The sequence below is a fragment of the Thunnus albacares genome, chromosome 14, assembly GCF_914725855.1.
Source record: "Thunnus albacares chromosome 14, fThuAlb1.1, whole genome shotgun sequence".
NCBI lineage: Eukaryota > Metazoa > Chordata > Actinopteri > Scombriformes > Scombridae > Thunnus > Thunnus albacares.
The window spans coordinates 19,601,108-19,625,713 of NC_058119.1; the positions used below are offsets into that span (position 1 = coordinate 19,601,108).

The 24,606-nt window shown below is 37.4% G+C and overlaps 1 protein-coding gene across 1 annotated transcript in view; it reads right to left on the reverse strand.

The window, feature by feature from the left end:
• The window catches only part of LOC122996888 (ryanodine receptor 2-like), a 188,954-nt gene that overhangs the window by 97,393 nt on the left and 66,955 nt on the right, over nucleotides 1–24,606 (reverse strand). The window lies entirely within an intron of this gene.

A 24,606-nucleotide genomic window follows, 5' to 3' on the forward strand; every position in this document is an offset into this window, starting at 1 on the left:
TAAATGAATTTAAATTAAATGATATATTCCAGCAACTTATAAACCATCAACTCTTACTAAAAACAAGCAGTATCTGCTTTACATTTATATATGAATTTAAATTCAGAAATACAGATTAAACACACAAAAGAAACTTTTAAGGTGACTCAACAAAATCCCATCCCCCGCTTCTTCAAACATGAAGAAAAATGGCAGTCAGGAAAATAAACAAAGACAAATAAGGATGTTCGCTTTGTTCACAAAATGAACTTCGTTAATGGCTATAACAAAGCATATAAGAAAGTACAGTATGAGAGAAATATTTAAAACCAAATTGCAGATAATAACTGATGTTGTAATAATAGCTTAATCCCCATTATTTAAACTAGTGTAACTTGAACAGATGAATAAACACATGAAGGACTATAATCCTTGCATTGAGTCGGCTGACTAAACTTTACTTTAATTGATATTAATATGATGGAAATGTGTCAGATTTAGCCAAAAGGCTCCATTTTCATCTGCAGTCTCCGAGCAAGTTGATGTTATACAAACAAGACGTACAAAAAGCAGACAAAACAAAATCAAAGCACATGTGAGATGATACTACATAAATGAATGGAAACTAAAGGTCTATTTTAAGTCTGTGCCTCTAAAGCATTTTCACATCTCTCAGGTGACTGCAACAAAGCTGCACTTTGGCTGCCCCTCTTTAGACACATCCTCCTGAAAGCCTATGTGTATCTGTGTTTGTTTTCATCACTTGGTGGGGACCATACCATGTCAGCATGGTCACAACTTTGCAAAACTCAACATCTTGGTTGCCTCCAAAATATAATTCAATGAAAAGGAAGGTAATGATGCATTCTGTGTATGCATATGTGTGTGTGCCAACATTAGCACCACTTTGTCACTGTGCCAGGATCCTGATGTGTTCACAATCACACCTCGGTGTTACTGGTTCTGCATTGAAGACTGCCAAGATACTGTCACCGCTGAGAGGACAGACACAGCATGTGGCACAGGTGCAAATAACATCTGGGAGCGAGAGTACCCATAAAGAAAAGAGAGACAGACGGAAAGACAGAAATAGACTTAGACATCCACACACTCATGCCCAGTCTTATCTTTCTGACACGACTTAAAATACGATAATTATGCAAAAACAAAACATAATTTTGAAGGAAGTGTGACAGCACTGAATATCAGATGTATTTTGAAGAAGACTCTTGCCGCACACAAAACTGAAATGTTCTCCAAAGTCCTTTATCTTCCTGATTTAGGATTTGCCGATCCAACGGACAGAACTAACCACCTCATTAGTTTGACAGCTCCCTTCACTGCTGGCGTCCACCATGGAGTTCTTGGTTTGCTACCACAAAAGTTATCAGGCCACAGTTCGAAGCAACCACATCCCCTCTGAACATGGTGCGCTCCCCAACCTCCTTGTGGATGCAGGTAAAAAAAAAAAAGGCTCAGTTTGTCAGAGTTAAAGACCTTGCAGACAGGGTCATTACCAGTTCACCTTCACTGCATGGAAGATTTTTCCAGGTCTGTTGGGCAGCTGTCTGCACTTGAGCTTTGGCTTAAGATGTTCGGGTACGAGGTGAACTACCTGTTAACTCATGGACAGTATTTTATTCCCCCTAAACTTCATACAATCAATGAAATCCATAAAACACTAACAAATTATGGTCTCAAAAATTCCTGCTATTGTCTTTGATTGTACTTGATTGCCTTACATCGTCTGGGTGTTCGTATTATTGTGTCCAATCGGTTTTAGAAAAGTGGAAATGCAAAGTATCAGAATTGCACATGAACAAGCTTGTGTGAAGCACTTTAGCTGGTGTTAATTTAAAACATTATTTGTTTTTAATGTTGAATTCTATGAACAAATCTAAAAATTTCTCTCTTTGAAAAACTACAGATGAATGATATCACCGAACAACTACAGTCAGATCAAATCCATGGATTCTATCTGGAAGGGCATCTGAAAAATCAATGATTCATGTGTCTGGACTTTTTTCAGACAAATGCAGACAAAACTGAGATAAGTGTCTTTGGTGGAAAAACGGAGTCTGAAAGTTAGCGCTCATCTCAACTCTCTGTCTCTGAAAAGAAAAAAACCAAGTCAGAAATCTTGGTGTAATCTTGGACTCAGAATTAAACTTTCACAGCCACCACAAATCATTTTAAAACAACAAGAATCAGAAGATTGATGTCCAGGCATGAAATAAGAGAAACTAACCCATGCTTTCATTCCCAGCAAGTTAGATTAGCTAATAGTGTTTTCTCGGGTCTCTCCACGAAAAGACTCTCAAAGACAAGTCCTAACAAAGACCAAGAGAACTGAACACGTCACACTAGTTCTCAGGTCTGAACTGGCTTCCAATGTGTCAGAGAATAGAGTTTAAAGTGTTGCTGCTTGTCTATAAATCTCTCAGAGGCTTAGTACTAAAATACATCTGACTGTCTTTTACCATATGAACCCTCAGGGCCTCTCAGGTCATCGGGTAGAGGTTTGCTAACAGTTTCCAGAGTGGAAAGTAAACACAGAGAATTGATTTACTTTGCACCACAGAGCTGCAACAAACTTTCAAAGGAAATTAGACTTGCTAATTTGACCATCTTTAAATCCAGGTTCGAAACTTTCTACACTGCCTTTGACTGAATCTTAAGTATCCATACATCCATGCAAATCCTATATCCGTGTCTCTGTTCTTAACTTTTGAATTTCCTTTAGAATGTTTCTTTTTTTATTTGCATTTTAATATTTTTATTCAGTTTTCCTTTTTTTTAATGTTCTTAATACATTATGTAAACCTCTATGAATTGCATTAGTGTATAAATGTGCTGTACAAATAAACTTGCCTTGCCTTACCTTGAGAATTAAATATATTCCCCTACTACTGTGAACAACACTGAGTTGACTTTCAAAAACACAGAAATATAAAGCTACTAAATTAAACAATTAACTATTAAACTGCTCTGTGTGCGTACTTCTGTGTGTGTGTGTGTGTGTGTACACCTTAAATAAACAAAATATCATAAACAGGCAGGGTGAAATGTTTGTGTTCCTTATTGGAAAGACGAAGGGTTGTGACGTGTTTGATGCTCACTCTAAATTGGGCTGGGTGAGGAACTAATTAGTGCTACATAGAACGGTTAAAATTCTCATCTCCTCCTGTGCCAATCATCATAATGCAATTTTAGCTGACAAATAAGTCCAATTTACTGGGACAATTAAAGTAGCTAAAATCAGAAACTAGGTTTGAGCCCCCTCTTTTCCACCCCCACTGATAATATGTGTATCAATTTCCTTTTTTTTTTTTTTTTAGAGGAGAAATCAAATGAATAAACCTCTACCTCAGCCACACTGTGTGTTATGAGTCCTAGTGCTATCCACTTACACAAACAGAAGAGCTAAAGGACCAAGACAGTGAGACACAGTTGAGGGAATCACAATCGGATCCAAAATGATTGCATTGGAGATGAGCAGCCACAGGATCAAGGTAACGGAACAATTCCAGTAACAAAGTAACTGTCTGTCTGAAGCTTATTTACACCATACAAAGGATCTAGATAAGAAAGAATAGTGAAGTGTGTGTGTGTGTGTATGTGTGTGTGAGATTTTGTAGGAGTGATAGAGACAGGAAGGGGAAAGATCCCATTAGAATGGAAAGCTGACAATGAAAGGCAAGTGTTCAGGCCAGATAATAAAAGCAATCAATAAAAGTTTGTATGCCGGTGTGGAAGTGTCACACAGCTAACCAGACTGAGTGACTACACTCTTCAGCCACCTCTTCATGGTTTGAAAAGGCAATTCCTCCACCTGTGCACTGGAGCAAATAGACCAATATTCATGTGCAACTGTGGCTTAAATTTTTTTTTAGTCACGCTAGCTCAGTCCTGGTTGGTCAGTCCACTAATTTGGTTCAGACTGAAATACCTCAACAACCATTGGATGCATTGCTCTGAAATTTTGCACAGACGACAGGTGCTGTATGACGACCACACTCAAGTCTCTGTTTTCCACAGGAACAATATGTATATCATTATTCATAATGGATTGGCGTTGACCATTTATGATTAATTCTGGGGGCATAGTGGGCAGGATATAAGGCCAAGTACACACATTTTCAAGTTGATTGTGATTTATAAGAGGAAAACTGCTTGCAGACAATTTATAAATCTAATTATTTTTGTGCACACATTAACTTTTGGTATAGATCATACACACAAAGTTCAGCAATTGGTTTTCTATGAGATCATTAATCTCAGTTAATAAACAATAACAGTCATCTTATAAAACACTTACTGCTTTGAAATGTACTTGAGGCTACTATTAGGCTACTGGAAATATCACTCATAAAAGTATAATATTTTAGTCTTTGTCTAATTATTAATACATAAGAAGAATTAAACATGTTCATTGGAAACAAAAGGGAGATAAAGTCACATATGACAAATCAAAGACGCACAAAATATACACAAGCTACCACAACCTATAGAGAGAGAGAGAAAACAGCTCAGAGCAGAGCAGGTGGAGGTGGAGATGGTGTTGATATAGATGTAAAAATGTAGGTAAATGTAGCCAAACACACACTGCAAATGTCTTATCAAAAGAAAGAAAAGTTCAGCTGCTTACCTGAAGTGATTTTACAGTTCATTGATGGTCAAGTTCAAGTTTACTGAACACAGACCACAACAACAACGTCCACTGTTCGTTTGCTGTTACAGTAATCACGTGTTATTGTATTCGATAATAATCATTGCTCAGTATTTTTTTTACATATACGTATGTCTGTATTTAATTCACAATTCTTTTTCCCACTCCAGCTTTGCCTGTGGCTCCTGCGATCAATTTGCGCTATGTGTACACCTGCTTTTCCCACACTAAACTGACTGTCGTAAATTATGTGACTTAAGTAAATCCAGCAGACTACGTAATCAACCACTGTTAACATGTCTCCTCCCATTATTTGCGCAATCCAAGAGGAAGAGCAGCGCACCTTGCAAACACAAATGACAAACACAAATGACAGCCTGGTGCGTCTGTTTTACAAATAAATTGCATGTGTCTGTAGCAGAATGCGTCACATCTGTGCCTGAAAAACAGATGCAAAAGCCTCAGTAAATCTTGCACTAAGTCTTATTTTAAGTGTGCCACCACTCAAAAATGTGTTTTGCTTATTGTTACTTCTGTTGGATGTTTGACTTTCGCCATCGAGAATGATGTACATGCAGAGTTTGACACTAGAAGACATCTGCTGAAGGGGGAAAGTTTCTCCGTGCTCATTGAAAATCTGAGCTTAAGGTGTGTACCTACGAGCATGATTTGTGACATCACAAATACTTTGGGAGCTAATCGTGGTCCAGTATGCAACTTACACAAGTCTGATGTGGAAACCTGAAGCCTCCAGTGCACATACAGTACAATGAGAATGTATTTTTCTTTGATGTAGGAGACATCTTTTGTTAAGCAGTTAAACTTTTGAAATGAACAGTATTTGCATATTCATTGATACTGAATTTTTAGTGAGAGTAAATGTGATTTTAAGGATTTAAATGAGGTAACTGGAGGTAACTTTTTTGTGGAAAAAACATATTAGACACATATCATTATTCCAAGCAGAATACTTCTTTCTTTCTATCACTGTCAAACAAGTTAGAAGAATGGTTACTATCATGAACACCTGCACAAATTTGTCCAAAACTGATGCATTCAACTCAGGTAAGTTAGTCTATGTTCTTAACACAACACTGTCAAATTCAGCTGGGTTGTTGACGTTAGTACATTGCACATAGCTGCATGCTCTTTGCAGTGGAAGACTTTAAACATGGCCATAGATACAATCTAATCTGTGGGAAACACTTGGTCCATTAGCAAATTGTAAGCCACTATTGTTTGTTGTCATACAGTGAATAACTCATCTAAAATTAGAAACTGTATTCTGTTTGTTTTTCAGTACACCAAGAGTGAAGTAGAGGGTTACTAACAGCGGAGTTCCCCTCAATATTTTGGAAAGAGCATCAGATATAATCAGAGATGAGGGCAGGACAGTCAGGGCAGTGGCCAAGGACTTCACCATCTGTCACACCACCTTGTTCCCATCCCATAAAAAAGAGAGAAACTTGCAGGTGAGGGATTGGATAAGTTACTGAGTGCAGGGTAATGGACCATCAGAAAAGTGATTCTCAGAGGACCAAAAGAGGAGCCTCAGAGAGTATTTAATAAGGGAAGCTGAATAATACTATGGGTTAAGTCCCAAAGAGGTAAGATAAACATATGATAAAAACAAATTCTATATAGATAATTATGCATATAAGAGAGAGATAAAGGGAGAGGGGGACAGGGTTAGGGTTAGTGATCAAAATCAGTTTTTAAAACAGTTGCAGTTTTGTATAATAAATACATGTTTAATAAAGGTTTGTTATGGGTTAGATAGATAGATAGATAGATAGATAGATAGATAGATAGATAGATAGATAGATAGATAGATAGATAGATAGTAAAACATACATGCATATAGATACATATTTTCAGAATATTATGCTCATTGAGACAAAAAGCAAAAGTTAATTAGTGAAATTTAATGTATTTTTAACATGTTGCAACAGTCCCTAATCTCCAACATCTGACTTCGTCCATTCAAATAAATATTACGGATGATATGTCATATGTAATCACTTTTTAATGGTAAGGGTAATTAGCAGACAGATGTAAGTTTAATTTATAAAAATTTGGTCAGTCTAGCTCCAATAGTCTCTGAGTAACTGAGAGAAATGCAAAATGCCGTGCCGTCCCCAGTCTCTATTACCTCCAGAGGTCAGAAGTGGATTCAGGAAAAGGCTATACCTGTTCATAATGCAAACTATGTTCCTCTTTGGCTTGATTTTCTTTTGAAGCCAAAGGGGAAAATTAGCATGTTTTACTGGACTAAGTATGGCCAAAAGCCGCCTCCTGCAGTAAGAAAGGGAGATGACCAGAATACAAATTTGGCAGTTGGCACTACATCATGTCTCCACTAATCTACGGAGCCAAAAGGATTACAGGGAAGTGAAGTCCCAGCATTTTAACCTTACATATTCACCAACTGCTACACTCAGTCTATCTGTCTGACACATGCTCTCTCCCCCCTCTCTGACTGTAGGCAAGGCGTCTTCCCTCATCTGTCAGGGGGAGTGGATAGAGACAGACAGACAGTCTGACTGACAGACAGACAAAGCTAGCAGCTACAGTTGTCTGGGAACACTGAGTCCAAAGATGACATTCTTATCATAGCCACAGAATGTTCTCGGAGTGAACATCACATAACGTCCTCGAAAAGGACCCACGGGCAAAAAATATTGTAACTTTTTTCTGCCTCTTTCCAAAATGTATTAGTACTGTAGAGCTGCCAAGTCTTACCCTTTATAACCATAAATCCTTCATGAACTACAAATATTGAAAAAGGAGCAGCTTTGGGCATTTGGGTTAAACACCGAAATGTCTGACTGCATGCTTGGTGGAAATTGTAGACTACAGCTTATGTCACAGTAGTCTCATGACAGTCCTTTTTATAACATGGGGGACAGGACGGTGCGAGTGAGAGCGGTCCTGTAGGTTTCAGATTATGATGGCAAAAGTCTGCAGTTGTGAAGGTGAAAGACTACATGTGCTAAACTTTTTTCCTAAAATTAATTTACGACGCCCTTTGCACCTTGTGTCAGATTCATGCATGCCTTAAAGACATGTTGGTTATTCATCAAACAGGGGCAGCCGTCTGTCATCTGAGGTGCATTTTGCAAGTGATCAATGAAGTGCAGCGCTCTCCTTAATCCATATGCATTTAAGGGAGGATTGTGGAAAAATGGGAGATGTAAGTGTGGTTGATGGCGGTTTCTGCTTGATTTATTAAGGTTCAAGGTCAAGTTTTGTGTGGGAAATTACCTGCCTTGAAAGCAGGTACTGATATGCACACATTATGTATGTTAATAGATGGAGATAAAAGAGAATTAAATTTAACTTTATTCTACGGAAACCTCAATATGTCAAAAAAGGAGATGCGGTGAAATAGTTAAAAAAAAACAACTAATAAATTCTCAGATATGAGAGAGTGCAGGAATAATAATTAAACACATTATCTGACCATTACACCAAATAAGGAGTGGACTAAGAGTTGAGGCTGAGTGTCAGCAACTCCTTTTTTGTTTTGTTGCCACCAACTTTTTAATTTCTTTTTCCCCGTTTAGTCTGGTGAGGATGCAGGAACATGAAATAACATAGACTCCATACTTAGATATTCGTATACAGTTAGTAATGAAAAATGCAGAAAAGATGTATCCACTTGGCCGTCTAGGCTCTTTATAATTGTGTGTCGGAAAACTTGAACTTGACACTGAACTCTTTTCATAAAACATTTGAGATATAGTGGCTTAATGCTTTCTTTTGTGTATGCTGTTACATAATTCAAAATTTTTCATTTCCTGAGGTTTATTAAATAATTTCTACTGCACTACTTTAGATTTTTCTTTTACTTACACTGCAGCATTAGTACATATTTCGTCACGCAGTTATTTATTTTATGACTGCAAGTATTTTAGCATAACTAGATTTTGATTTCTTGTTTTCAATGTTCTGGTCTTAGAGGTTCCACCATTGAACCTTTCAAAGAGAAACAGAAAGCAAAGCTCAGTTTTTTAACATGACTCATCAGCACTCAAGATATCCTAGCTAGTTTGTTGCATGCCACACTGTCATACTATGTACCACAGTCCTGAATGGCTATTAAAGAGATCCTAACTATTGCCTAACTTAATTCATAATATTCGTTAAGGCCACAAGTAGCAGCGCTGAGCAGAAGGCTACTGAGCCGCGCTCCAGTCAGTGAGCGTCATCTTTGATTTAACATGGATTGTATTGACTTTAATTACCTCCTTTTCCATCTGCCTGTCAGTGATAATTAGTTTCTTGACGTCACTATGGAGCTTGCTTTCCCTCCATTGATTTTGCATTTTCTACATTCTTCTTGTGACGACTTTTACAAATGCCTGAGTGACTGAAATATTAAGGTTCCCACTGATGGCCATCAATAACTGAGATACATAGTGTGACGGTTTGAGATCCGGTCAAAGATCAGGCATAAGTGCACAGATAGAAATCTGACATTATTCTTCACATTCACTAAGCAATAGCCCATAAGTAATACAAAACTTAACTCAAGGGAATTAAACTAAAATGAAAGTGCAGACCACTGCCACTTAATCAAAGCACCTTGTACAAAGTTGCCCATTGTCTAAGAAGGTAGCTTAATGATCTGAATATAATGACAAAGGACAAAGGTAAGCAATAGGGGCAGACAGCAGCAGTCAAATCACAAGGCAACACAATGAGCCTGCATTTATATTCAGAAACCTCTGTAGGCCAGACATACATACACTGACACACACACAGCTCAATCAGGAGCCAGATTTGATTGCAGGATTATCAAGAGGGACGTCCACATAGATGTGTGGAGTTCAGATCGACCGTGACGATGACTTGCGCTCAGTGTGTTGAACTGATGTGATGACACTTTTGTTCTGCAGTTACACAAGTGGACACAAATGTTTGGAGTGACTACAGCTGATGAAGCACCCATCTCAGTTTGAGGTCAATCTGATGCCTTCCAGTTAATCTGTGGTCATTGAGCACAATCTAATTACTTTGTGCAAAACAACACAAATGCAAGCAAACATTTACGTGATTAATGACCTATTACACAACACTTTGATTTTTTATATATATATATACACACCTATAAATATATAAAATAGAGAGAAATATTACTCATATAAATCTGAAAAAACAATAGATAACCAAAAGAAAACAAACAGAACAGAAGCAGTCTGTCGCGTGACATAAACTGTTTATAAACTGGATTAGAGGCTTAAAATGCCAACCACTAATCAAATATGCTTCAACACTTCAAGGCAACCAGTCTGAACTCTGACCCCTGAGGAAATCGCTGGAGATTAATGTCAGTCAGTAACGGAGTCGAGTCTGTCTGTGGTGTGTGATAGCATCGCCATGATAACCTCCAGCCAGGCATTTCTATTGGCAGAGAAAGGGTCTCTCCATGACCTTGATAAAGGAGCAAACATATTTTATTCCTCTGTTCCTTTCTGCGACTGGATGCAAGAGATTGGAAGATTGTTGCTTTTCTGATTTACAGCAATCAAGCGTGGCAGGTATTCGAAGCCAACGGCTACGCAATGAAAGAAATCCAAACTGAGGAACTATGCTGGATTGTATAAGTCAATACAGCTTGGTATTTTCATAAGTGAATTTTGAGGATTTACTGTGAATTACTCTAGTTTATGGAAAGGGTTTGTCATTTCCTTGAGCCACATTTAATGTAAACAGACACTAAAAAACAAAAAGTTGTAATTTTTTTGACATATTAGATGACATTCAGTACCAGTCAAAAGCTTGGACACACTTTCTGGTACTGGTTTGACTGGTACTATATATGTAGTTGAAATTACATTTTTCTAGAGAGGTTGACAGTGACAACTTGACTGTGTTTTATTGGTCTGCTCAGGAAAAACAAATATGCAACTGTGTTTGTACTTAATTATACCGGTAAACTTAATTATAACTGTGTGCACGTGTGGGTTCCCCTTGGCAGTATCTGGGTCATTTTAGGAGACAAGAAACAGGCCCATTTGCCTGCAGTTAGGCCATTCACACACCACATTTGTCCTCATTCAACTGTGTTGCTATCAAAGCCAGCCAAAGCCATCTGCCACCCTGCCGTGCCCACGTATGGTAAAATTGGTGCAGGCTTATTATTTATTCATAGAACATGACGTAACCTCTCTTTTAAAATGCCAATTTCTGCAACCTTTCTATGCAGTGTGCTCAATATGATAGTATATATATATACACACACACACACACATATATATACACACACACGCACACACACACATATATATGTATATATATATATATATATATATATATATATATATATATATATATATATATATAATTTACAATAACAGTCTGGCAAAAAGCATCATGTTTTGAGAAGGAGTGGTACAGGAAAAGGTTTTGACATGAGCAGCCTTTTTATTTGTTTACTTTTTATTAGGTTTTCTTTTAAAGAACACATAAACAAAAGTGATACATGTGTGCCAACTGGACACAAAACACACACTTCAAAGAAAAAAAAGTTAAAAACTAAAATAAACAATAGGGGAGGATCCATCTCTTAAATAAACAAGGAAAAGAATTAAATTGAAATTGGAAGATATGCCATAACTTAAATATATTACTGCATATAACTGCTATATAAAATCAGGCATTATAGTTGATGCATGGGTTAGCCATTTTGACCAATTTTCATCAAAGATATCAATTTGAGTTATTAGTTTAAATGTAATTCTCTCCATTGTTTATATATTGTAAACTAAGTCTATCTACTAATTTATGGTTGGTATGTCTTTCTTAAGCCATTTTCTGGCCAAAGCCTTTTTGCATGCTACTGACAACACCCTCAGTGAAGCTCTTATAGATCACCAAGGTAGTTTTTTAAAATGAAAATAGATTTTAATCTTAAAAACTGCCTCCAGGACACCGTGGACGCTTCTCCAAAATGGCGCCACAGAGGGACAATTCCAAAAAATGTTAAAGTGGTTTGCCACCGCGCTTCCACAGGATCTCCAGTAGGCATCTGATTAGAGTAGTAAGTCTTTTGCGCTGGAGTACAGAAGAATCGAGTCCCATTCTTCCAGCTGAAATCTCTCCAAGAGGGAGAGCTTGTCATCTGCCGTCTGCAGATCCTGTCCCATTCTTCCAGTATTATTGTGAAATTACTCTCTGCTTCCCATCTTGCTTTAATAATTCAGAGTATGGTCTGTGCTCTTTTCTTTTTGAAGAGCAAATTATAATTTAGATATTACTTTTGGTAATTAGCGTCTTCATAGTCTTTTTGAAAAATATCAAGGATCTCTCTTCCCATTGAGGTGTTGTCTTTGGGAAATTTCTTCCCAACAAAACCTCTGATTTGTAAATACCTAAAGTGATCCAGATTCTACCGATTAAAGTTGTCCTTAAGGTCCTGGAAGCTCAAAACCATACCTTGATTTAAGAGTGTGCAATACACAGTAAGACCATTTCCAGTCCAGCTTCTAAACCTTGTGTCATATTCACTGGGCATGAAGTCTGGGTCATAGGCAAACCATTTGAAGATTTCAGTCCTGCCCTTCAATTGGTGCCTTTTAATTATTAAATTCCATATATTTAGGGAGCTAGTTATCCAAGGGTTATTGGGGTCTGAAAGATGACTGGTTAACGAAGAGTCTCCAACTAATGTGTTAACTGGAAGTCCCTTCCCCATTGAGCTTTCTATCTCTTTTCATCTTGATCTATAGTTGGTTTTACAGCAGCCAACTGGCCACATTTGAGCTGCTCTATAATAATCCCTCAGACATGGAAGGGCTAATCCACCTCTCTCCTTTGATAATTGTAGAGTTTTATATTTTACTCTTGGCTTTTTTCCAAGACCAAATAAATCTAGAAATAACTTTATCCCACTCCAAAAAATAATGGTCTGATTTTTCAATAGGTAATGATTGGAATAAATCATAAAAGTATTGGTAGGATATTCATCTTTACAGAATCTGTACGTGAACTGATATTTAGATAAGGAATTGAATTTCATCTATTAATATCTGCTAGGACCGTAATTAATTTCTTCTAATTTGAATAAGTCTATAGGAAAAAAAAAATCCCAGATATTTTACAAATTTCTTATCCCAGCCCATTTGATACCTAGAGCAAAGATACTGAGGAGGGTTATAGTGAATATTAAGGACCTGAGTTTTTTGCTCATTTAGTTTATAGCCCAAGTATGACCCGTATTTATCCAGCACTGACATTAGTGCAGTTAGAGAGTCTGTTGGGCTTGAGAGATACACAAGAATATCGTCCACAAATAAGGCCAGTTTTTGTTCCCCTGCTGCCATTTTTATACCTTTGACCATATCGTTCTGTCTAATCCATTGTGCCAATGGTTCAATAAAAATCATGAATAGAGTGGACTTAACGGGCAGCCCTGTCTTGTGGATCTCTCTAACAGAAAAGAATCAGTGAGCTCGTCATTGATTTTCAATCTAGCTGATGGCCTGCTGTATAGGGCTTCTAATGTCTCAATGATTACTTGGTTAAACCCAAAATTCTCCATTACGTTAAATAGCAATTTCCATTTAATGGAATCAAAAGCCTTTTCAGAATCTAAACTTTTCAGCATAGCCTGTATTTTATTTTCATTTATATGTTTAATAATTTGTGAAGATCTTCTCATGTTATCATGAGTCTGAAGTGACAGAACAAATCCTATCTGGTCCATATTGATTATTTGGGGTAAAAAAAAATCTTTTGGCAATGACTTAAGTAAACAATTTGTAATCAAGGTTTAGCAGACTAATGGGTCTGTAGTTTGCACAATCTAATTTATCTTTCCCTTCCTTAGGTATAACTGAAATAACCGCTTCTGTCCATGAAGCTGGAGCTTCCCCTTTTGTCAGAACTCAGTTGAATGTTCTTAGCAAAATAGGTGTCAGAGCCTCTTTCAGACTTTTTAATACCTCTCCGAAGAGAATCCATCTGTGCTCCAGAATTTATTATCTTTCAATCTGGCTATAGCCGAGTAAATTTCTTCTCTTGTTATCTGTGAGATTAGTGCTTTATTTTGATCTTCTGTAAGGGTTGGCAAGTTTAATGATTTGAATAGTGTATCAATTTTCTAATCATTGTCGACCTGAAGTTGTGAATATAATTTTTCGTAATATTCTTTAAAACAATCTTTAATTTCATTCATTTGTGGTGGGTGTCCTTAGTTTTGGGGACCTTTATCTTATATATCATTTTATCTGCTATCTGTTATTTTCGTAATTTGTGAGTCAGTTATTTTGTATATTTGCTGCCACCTTCATAGTACTTTTGCTTAGTGTATATCAATTTCCTTGTGTATATATTTGATACATTTCTTCAAACTGTTTTGTTTTCCCTCACTATTTCTACTTTAATCTTAGAATCTATTGAGTTCTTATGTTCAGACTCTAGGTTTTTCAATTCAACCCAAATGGTGTTGAGTTTTTCTGCTCTTTGTTTCTTAAGACAGATGTTATTGCAATCACCTTCCCTCTCATTACTGCTAGCACAGACAGAGACACCTCTCCATTATCATTATATTCTAAATAATCTGATATTTCTTTTGCAAACTGTTCGATCCTATGTTTATTCAATATACTAAAATTAAATCTCCAATGTGTAAGCTTCGTTCTATATGTCACTGTTAAGGACAGATACAATGGGCATCGATCAGAAAGATCCATTGTTCAAATGTGACAATTTTGCACCCATTTTCCTGTCCGTTCCAAATAATAAGAAACAATTGATTCTTGAATATGTTGAATGTAAAGATGAAAAGAAAGTTTAGCCTCTAACTGATGGACTTAGGTGTCTCCAAAATATCAATAAGTCCTATCTCTGATATTATTGATTATGATATTATTTTTTTGGATTGAAATATTCTCATTCCTGATGAGTCAAGGTGAGGGTTCAGAATGGTACTAAAATCGCCCCCGCATACAAGAGTCCCTTGTGCTTCTGTTGCAGTCCTATCCAGTATGTGTACATAAAAATCCTCTTATCTCTTTTAAGTCTTTTAAGTTTTTCATGTTCTATCCCCATCATATGGGTTTCTTGCAGGAATGTAATATCTATGTTCTCTCTTTAATTTGTAAGAATTTTGTTCTGTTTGACTGGGCTGAGAAGCCCATTAACATTTAGAGAAATTACATTAATCATGTGGTGTCTATACTCAAAGTTTTGGTTTTGAGTGCTTGTCCCTCATCCCTCTAAATTCCCCGTTGGAGAGTGAAGGGTGGAGGCCCCCCACCTTCAAATGGTCAGGGCCCTGGTGGAATGACCAACATGCATGTACATTCCATATCCTCTAGATAAGTCCAATATAAACCACATTGCTGATCTGTTCAATCTGTGGTTTACAGCATTTGTAAAGAGGCGAGAATGACTCAAAGTTACCTCCCTTATTTCCAGTCAGTTCACTTATTGCTCTGTGTGGTTTCCATTCATGAAGCTTTTCTCTAACTTGTGTCTCCTTTCGTTTTCCTCAGTCCCTGGCGTCTGCTTGTTGCCATGGAAATGTCTTCAGTATGTTCTCCTAACATGCTGGAGCCTTGGTCCGGGCTACCGTGCAGCCTCCTGTGTGTCCTCGTAGGTCCATGGACCGGTGCTCCAGTGGATTAAAATTTTTGTGAATAGAGTTTGGAAGCGAATGGCTTTCTCTTTGAGCATTTTTTTAATTCCACCATAGGCTCTGTGCTTCTCTATCACCTCATCATGGTCGTAAAAAATCTACTTGTTATTTATGTGAACTTTCTTCTTCCAAGATAACTTCAGGATGGTGTCTTTAATGTCAAATTGCAGGAAGTATATAGCGATGAACCTTGGAGTAGCATCAGGTTCTGGCTTCTGTGTCAGAGCTCTATGAGAGAGTTGAACTTTGAGGGATACACTGTCAGGTATGGGGAGCTCCGTAGTCAGCAAATTTTCCACCAACTTAATCATCATCAGTCACTCTCAGAGTCCTCAAGCACACCGTACATCTGAATTTTGTTTCTTCTGGATCTGCTTTCCAGATCGGTCACTTTTTCCTGCAGCCTGTGTTGTTTTTTCAGCAGACATAGCAGGGACACTTTGGTTACAGTGCTACTTGCTTCCACATCTGTAATGCGCTCTCCTGCCTTGGTGATGGCCTGGTCTTGAGATTGGAGCGTCGCCCTGACCTCAGATAGCTTCTGGTTAAGCTCATGTTTTAATGTTGTAAGCTCTTACTTCAAGTCTTTCCTTAAATCCCTCTTAAGCTCAGAAATAGCTGTGTGTATATCTTTTTCAAAGTTGCAGGGGTCTTTAGAGATAGATGACATTTCAGGGAACAGCTCATTTCCAGACTCAGTAACTTCTTCTCTCCTAGCTAGTAAGACGCCATTATCCTTTGCAAGTTTAAGTTTTCAAGTAGGGAGTTGTTTTTAAGACCGATTGAGACAGAGTAAATAACTGCGTCCATCCTGAACATGGCTTCACCGGAAGTCCCATTTTTGACATTTCTATGCAAAACTGAACCTCAGGACATAATGAACAAAATGACTTCTATATCCATGTGTGTTATCAGGCAGGAGCCTGTTTTGCTTTGAAAACACTTCTACCATCACATTGGCTGCACAAATCCTTTTCCTTCATTTCTATTTGTTATTCCACTTGAATAATCTAAGTCCCATTATGTCCTGCTATCATATCGGATAGATTAGACCTTAATACTTTAAGATCTGTATCATTTGATTGCTATCAATCAAAGAGGTTTTCTGCGCAAAAGGAGGGATTTTCAGAAGTCTCACATTATTGGCAAGATTATTATTGTAGTTGGCATCAGAATATGGCTTGGGAGGATGAAATGGGGGTCAAGTACCAGAGAAAATTTGAAAGCAGATAATGGGCAGTAAAGAAAATATTTGATCTGTGCTGTCAATGGGACTTTTATGTTTATTGTAGAGCTTAAACGCTAAGTTAATTAAACAATTAACTGAGCAACAGAAAATGAATCAGCAACAACTTTGGAAATCAATTAACTGAATTCCAACGTTCAATTCAGTACTGTACACCTGTTAATCTATAAAAAATAGCCAGGTTACTAGATAATGGAAATTAGTTTCAGTTCTAGTGTGTTGCAGTGATGTTCTTATTTATCAACACAGCAGTACTTTTTTTTTCAATTAGTGTTACTTTTGTGAAGAGAAAAGCCAACACCATGAGATTAACTTTGGTAGGAAGTTAGGCATGGATGACTTTGTACTCAAGGCTAAATTAAAACCAGTGGAGAAGAACAAATGGACATATAGTAGAATGAACAATAGCTGATCAAAAAGAAAACTTATAACACAGAATGTAAGGATATGCACACACACCCACACACAGCACAACAAAACGTGCAAATCTAATCTCATATTTTCCTTGGCAGATAGGTATATGAAAAACTCCTACATTCATTTTTCAGCTAAATTCAGCGTGAATGAGTCCCATTAGCTGCATGCCATCTTGAAAGAGGTACCCAGTGTTTTCAATTGTTAAACTCCATACTGGTTAAATGAAATGCCAAAAAAGAAACATTTTACTTTTTTTGTATCATGACTGATACAGTAGTACTGTAGAAAATAAATTTCAAACATTGTATCATAAACATTGGTGGATTAGCAACCTATTGTGCAATACTGTATTATGTATTTGTCAGAATAATAAAATACACCAAGATTAAAATATGTATCTAATATATACATAATAAAATAAAATAAAAAGTTACACTTAATTTAGCTAAGTTGAGCTAAAAGTTGCAGATTTTTGAGCTGATAAATTGGTAAAAGTAAAAATTACGCATTATTTATCAACACGTATGTACATGAACACTCACACACACACACATAAGAAAAGGATAACAGCTGAGCAGGCAGATGTCCACACAGCTGTGGATACAAAAACAGTTTTGACGACTTTTTCTTTTGAACCAAGCCAGGCTTGAGACTCTGGATAAAAGTCTTTAGAAATTAAATACAACGGTGATTAAGAATAATATTGATACTCATCTCTCTTGGCTTCAGGTTGGATTCCGTATTTCTGTGCAATGATAGCGACCAAACTGATGTAAAATTCTGAATAATTCCTGCCAACAAACAAGTGTTCCTCAGACTTGATTTTTTGAAAGGCAAATAATTCCACTTGGCTGAAAAACCGGTCATTTCCCCAACTGCTCTAGCTTACCTTTGAGTGAGCCAATTTGCCAGTTTCAATTATTTAAGCAGCACCTGTCTCCTTTCAAATTCCAGTGGCTCAGATCACTGTGCGAGCAGCCCTGCTGAGACAAAATCCACTCTGCCTGCTGATTCTAAAGTAACACCCATCGAAATGAAATAAGATGTTGGTGTGATACAGGACTCAACGAGGAGTGATGCAAACAGACCTCATCTGCTCGGATATCTACTCACTCTCCACACACACACACTTTCTTTTCCTTACTAAACCCTCATTGAGTAATTGGCTTTCTCTTGGCATGGAGTTGTCCAATCTAAATGGTAATTTGGAAGGCCTTCCTCTCGTCAGTGGTGGTAATGCTTGTTTACTAGAAGACAGTTACTTTATACGAAAATTAGAGTTGTAAACGAGAAGGCAAGGGTCTGTCTGACTGTCACATGTCAAAACTGTGAACCTGACCTAAGAACACTTCAATAAACTACATATAGCCTGAGGCAAGGCAGTTGCAATCCCACAAAAAAATACAGTCTAAATTAATCAACTTGTTTATCATTATGTTTTATTTAGTTTATCAATAAAGCCTTTTCTGTGCAGTGTGTATGCTCTCCACTTGTTTACCATGTTTTCTCAAAGTGTTCTGGTTTTATCTTGCATTCAAAGCACATGTAAGACAGGTGTATTGGAAACTATACAGTGTCCAGAAGTAAAAATGTTTTCATTCTCTCTGTATTAGCTCTGATGGATGTGACCTGTCCAAAGTACTTCCATGCCTTCCACCAAATAGACGCTGGAATAACACCCAGTCCACCTTAAACTTAAATATGACAAATGGAGTAAAGAAGGACAATAAATCAATGAGTTAGAAAGGAAATGAGGGGGAACATATGACAAGTGCACGAGGAGTTCTCTTCTCTTTCTCTTTTGGATTCTTTTTTCATATATCATGCTTGTGCACCGAAAATGCTGTATAACACCTTCCTTATGTAGTTTTAATGCAGACATAACAGTAATTTAGTTACGCTGCCAATTAGTGCAAGTTTTCCTTCTTGTACACACTGAAGTATGTCCAATGTCCTCTCTCTAGACAAAATAATTAGCAGGTCTAAATTTAAGGTGTAATTTTGATATTAAAGTGCTAACGTCAAAGGCACAGGCACCTGGGGAAATAATCTTCTCTTATGTATTCAGCTTTATTATTTCTTGTTTTCTGACCTTGCAAATTCTGAGTATTTCACACCATTTTTAATCTCTGTGAGTTGGTTGTTTTAACTGGTCAATTTAACATTGAATTCTACGAGCAAATGGCAGTTTAATGATGCTCTAAAGCCTGAAGAAGGATTAAGGAAGTTGCAGGTGAGCATTTGAGGAGATAATCTTTATCACATACAAAATTGTTGTTGCAGGTACTTAATCGGCCACAATCAGGATTTCATGGCCACAAGCTTAAGGGATTAATTTTGGCCACTGGTGCCAAAAATGTAAGTGTTTTGTTAAGAGATTCACATGGTTGCGTAAACTGACAACTTCTAATAATTATTTTGTTTACATGACTATCCAGATAGTGTTGTGGTTCTTTTATTTAAAAAGATGACTGGCTTCACCACTACAGCATTATTTCAACTGGAACATCCAATGGTTTGATGTTACAGGGGCACATTAGTTTGTGTCATTATAGTTCAACAGCCCGGTGTTGGTTTCCAATGATTTAATCAATGTAACATCCGTGGATCATCATCATGTGTCATATGGTGTTGTGTTTTGATGCAGCACTTTTCAATTTGGAGGCTGCTGTGATGACTTCAAGTGGCTGTAGGGATTAATCAACTGAGGGTGGAATATTTCTTACTAACTGAAGACGTTGTGAAGGACAGATACCGGTAGCAATAAAACAATAGAGTGAGTAAACATGTTATTGGAAAAGATGTAAGAAAGGAGAGTCATTTCAGCCAGTATGTGTATCTAGAAAATGTCTGTTTTTGTAAATATAAGCAACAAAAGCTAAGCAATTCTAAAACATCTTACTGACTTTAAACTGAAGAACTTGCAGTATTGTCAATGCATGACCAAGACTCAACCTACGTCTCTCCCTAAGAAGCTCTGATAGCTAGACATCCTCAGCAGACAGGCTTCCAATGATTTCCTGACAGGTCAGTAAAACTGAGAAAGAAAGGGACCGAACAAAGAAAATTACTTTAGAGAGCGCGTCTGGGGATGACAGCATGGATGAAAAAAAAAGACCATTGCTGGGTTTAATCTAAAAAGTACGATTGCCAATAAACAAATAGCGCCCATACTGTACCATGGACAGTACAATTGATCCTTTGTTCATATGACCAAATATGTCCTTTTATCCCAAAAGAAAGTAGCATAGTTGGCCCTATGGTTCTAAATTAACAGCCAAGTGTTAAAATAAAATCAATAAATGACTGTTAAAGAATTGAGTCCTACTTAATACAAATAAAGCGAGCTGGGTGTGATCTGATGTGCAACACAGTCTTAGTTTGAGGCAGCCAAACTGAAATCAGAAGCAGTAACAAAAAGGAGACACTGCTCATATTCAATTCAAGACTCTTGGCCTCAGGTGAGAGTAAATTCACTCCCCCTTTTTCTTTCCTCTTGTCATCTTTTATTGATTTACAACTGAGATTATATTTCCATGATATATTTGTGTGCAGAGGCAATATCTCCCAAACAACAACAAGTGTCTTAGGCAATATTCAGAATGATCCAGCCACGTCCCCCAATATCCATAATCATTTCACAAAGCCCTCTATGCACACCCAGCTGTTGTATGCCAACCTAAAGCCATCTGCCTATGCATAATTCCTATATTCCTTATTGTTGGCCACACATACATTATCAGAATGTCTTTGAATAATGCAAACCTAAAGGCTATGGATGATGGATCCATATCTCATTGATTTCCCATTGAAGACTATGAGAAATATGGCTGGATCCATTAGTCACTGCATACATTTTGGTCATTTGTCACGAGGTCAGATCAGTTTATATTATTCCTATGCCACTGATAGGCCCACTGGCTTTTTGTAATGTGTTGTATGACACCAGTGAACTTAAGTAAGATAAGATCACAGCAGCTTTCTATTAAGGAACTCTGCTGTAAGGTATTTATGATACTGTATTTGCTCTTACAAAAAGACAACAGGGTTTCTGTGATTCAAAATGTAAACTTGTTAATGTGTGTAAAGCTCTGCACATTTTGTATACTGTGGATAAAAGGCAAAAAGCTAAAGCTGTCGAGTCAAGACTCATCATTATGGGTAGGCCCAAGGTTGCAATGCCTGTGCAAACGTAAACATCCCTAATGATTTTCAGTGTGGCACTTGGTAGCTGTCAATCATAATTAGGTCTGATACTTAACATGGTGCGGAGTAGTTATGGCTTTGGTTAGAAATGCAGCATTTGATTTCACTCTCTGATAAGCATCAATGTGTTCATGCTGTTGATTCTGATTTGATGTTTCCCCACAAGTGATAAATTAGCAAATTTTACAGCCCCTCCTGCACTGACACATACAGTACAGGTACTTATGAGTAAAACTTTGTCTTTGTAAATATCTGCAAATATTTATAAACATGTACAGAATACTTTTTGCTGCAAAACAGCAGCTTAAGCTACAGTTAATGAAGGTCAGGAGTGTTGGCTTGTTGTTTTTAATGCAGTGTGTTTCTTTGTTCCATAGTATGGATAGTGCTAAATGGTCATATCAGTGAGAGTTGTTAATGTGAATATGGACAGTAGAAATTTCTTTATCAAGCAAATAATTTCAGAATAAATGTCGGATGTTGGATTAAGTATCATGATTGAACAGGCGCATAAAAATGAAATGAAACAGAACAGTGTTTGTAAGGAATATCAAATGCTTTTAAGCTTTAAAAAGAAAAGAAAAAAGAAAAAACAAGAGCCCTGGATAGTTTCCTCTGGCAATGGGTCTGGTAGAATCCCAAGGTTGACTACAATGTGGACTACAGATATAACTTGCAAAGTATAAACACAGTAGTGGCAGTGACCTTGGGAAGCAATATATATATAAGCTTGCTGTCACACATCTCTTCTGCTGGTATAAAGTGGCTCATATTCTGTTGTTATGGTACAAAACTTTTAATCTCAATGAAAATGAAAAAACTCCTGTACACTGTCTTGCTTACAGTTGGTAAATTTTGACATTTCATCTGCTCAACCTTCATCAGGCTACAAAAATTGTATTTGATATAACTACTACATATCTTCACAACTTCTCCAGCCTGGACTTTTTTGGTTTGTACTTTCAAGTTAGCACCTACCACTGTGAAAGGAAATGGCTTTCCCTTGCACATGTGAAATAAATCTCATAAAAGTATGTGCAAGTGTTCAATATCAGTATGTCAGGCTGGGAGTTGGTGTTGGAAGGTTGTGACTAAGGGAGGCAGTGGTTAACTTGATACTCTTAAACTGTGCTTATAAAGTGTGGTTAGAGAGACAGAGTGCTGCTGTCCACACTTCATAAATGGCCACAGTAATAAGGTGATGTGCGCGTCCTGCTCACATGTCAGTGGACAAGACACTGTAGAGGAAGTTGACTGCAGCTCAGCACAAGACATCAGATGAAATGCTAATTCAAGTTTCTTTCCTTGCTTTACAGAGGAAAGTTCATGTGCATTTTTTTCTTTCTTAGACAGTACAGTACTGTTCATATTTTGATCAGAAGGTGTATATTCCACCACTGAGTTACGCTCCTAAACTACATCCAGACCTTCTGGCCTCAGCATTACTCTGCCACAGGATGGAAAGATCATAAAGACCAGGGGGGAACCTTGGCGGATGCAAACGAACATCCATCTTTTTTGATCCAGCGGATGTGGCAATTATCCACTGAACAGTCAGTATATTTAATTTGGGTTGTATCGGGGGAGTTGAGTGCCCTGCTTAAAATAATACAGTGTTCTAGTAAATCAAGTGGTAGAAGGCTGCTTCTCAAATTGTACCCAGTGTCTGTTGCAGATGTGTGGTGTGAGAGAACTGCAAAGAGGGGTTGGATGTCTGTGGGTTTGATGTTATGACGGTATGATTGATTTTTATACACACTAGAAGGGGATTCATTTCAAAATGAAATAGGCTTTTGATGAGAGGTTTTCCCCATTCCTGACCATTGAACAGAGGCTGATGCGGCATCTGATCAGCTAGGTTTTCAGTCTGGTAGTTTCAGTATTATCCTTATGAATCTTCAACAAGGACATGGTTTTTATGGTGTTCTTGTTTAGAGACAGTAGCAGTATGAATCCTTACATGAATGTGTAATAGTGATATCTTGTTTCTCCTCAGAGGCAATACTCAATCAAGTAAAATAAGACAATATGGTCAAAATAAACAGGTATTTAAACCTCAGATATAAGTACCCTAATTAATTATGTACATACTGTATAGTAGTTGCAAAAGCTCAGGAACCACAGAAACACAAATATACATAGTGGAACTATGAGGCTATATGAAATATTTGGAAGTACACTGAGTAGCATCATTAACATAATGATTGGCTTAGTGATTTACATTGTAATTGCGACACCACAAAACAAAACAAAACAACACACAATATATGATATTAATGTCCCTAATCAGTAAAAAGAGTTTTATGAATAACTTAAAATTTTAGAATCAAAACTGCATGATCTGTGAGGATATTTTGGTGGCTTTTCTTGATTCACTGTTGAGTTTCTGTTGATTTGCACCTTTAAACAAACCATGCAGAGCAAACACTGTCACACTCCTCTTAGATTCCAGTAGAGGATAATAAAAACAGACCTATGGTTTTAAGAATTTAATCAGGCTTCTTTGAAGCTTATTTAGCTTTTTGTTTATACAAAATTATAATCAAAAACTTCACAGAAGAAGGCAAGGGCTCTTCATCTCTGGCCTGAAAATATTTCCTCTGGTCCTTAAATGGGTTACAACCATATGGTTCAAATCCTGAGTGTCTGGCTTTATAATGTTTCCTCAGTTAATGTTAACAGGAGCAGTAAAGAGTAGCCACAGTACAGCTACCATAGCTATATCCATAGCATCACAGAAACAACCACAACTGCAACCATAGCCCTCACTATAACCATATCATCAGCCACAGCCTCAACCACAACTTAAACCATAGCTCAACCGAAAACCAGACAGAGCAGCTACAACTGTGGTCGCAAGTATAGCCTACTGTTAGAGCTCTGCCTTTCAAAGAGAAATGGGCAATAAATGCATAATGTACAGTATTACTTCATCTCTCCTTTCTATTTTATCTGTAGAACTGTGTAGAACTTTACCTCAAACCTGCGGTGTCTTATATTGTAACTCAGAGGCCGGGCTAAAACACTAACTGTCCCTATGGAAGAGGGGGAATGAAAAAATCTTTAAGAGGGGACATAAAACTTATTGTAAGTTAACACAAAAGTAGCTCTGTAGAGCCCATTGTGACCTTTCAGGGGCTCCATAAAGTTAGTACTCAAAAGCAACATGAACACATATCAGTAACAGACTTGTGTAAGCTCAGTGTTCAACCTTTGCATAATGAGGACAATATCTGTAGGTGGCACTCCCACGTCTGTCATCCAGCTGTTACTGTACGCTCTATGCACACATGCATACTCAGTGTGAGTTTCTATCGGTTTAACAAAACTTGCCACGGTCCTTTAGTCAATGAGTTATACCCGAGAATTCCCTAGAGACTTTCTTGGCCATAGGAGACAGCGGTCAATCATGTCGTTAAGCTCAGTGATCCATTTCCATGGCAA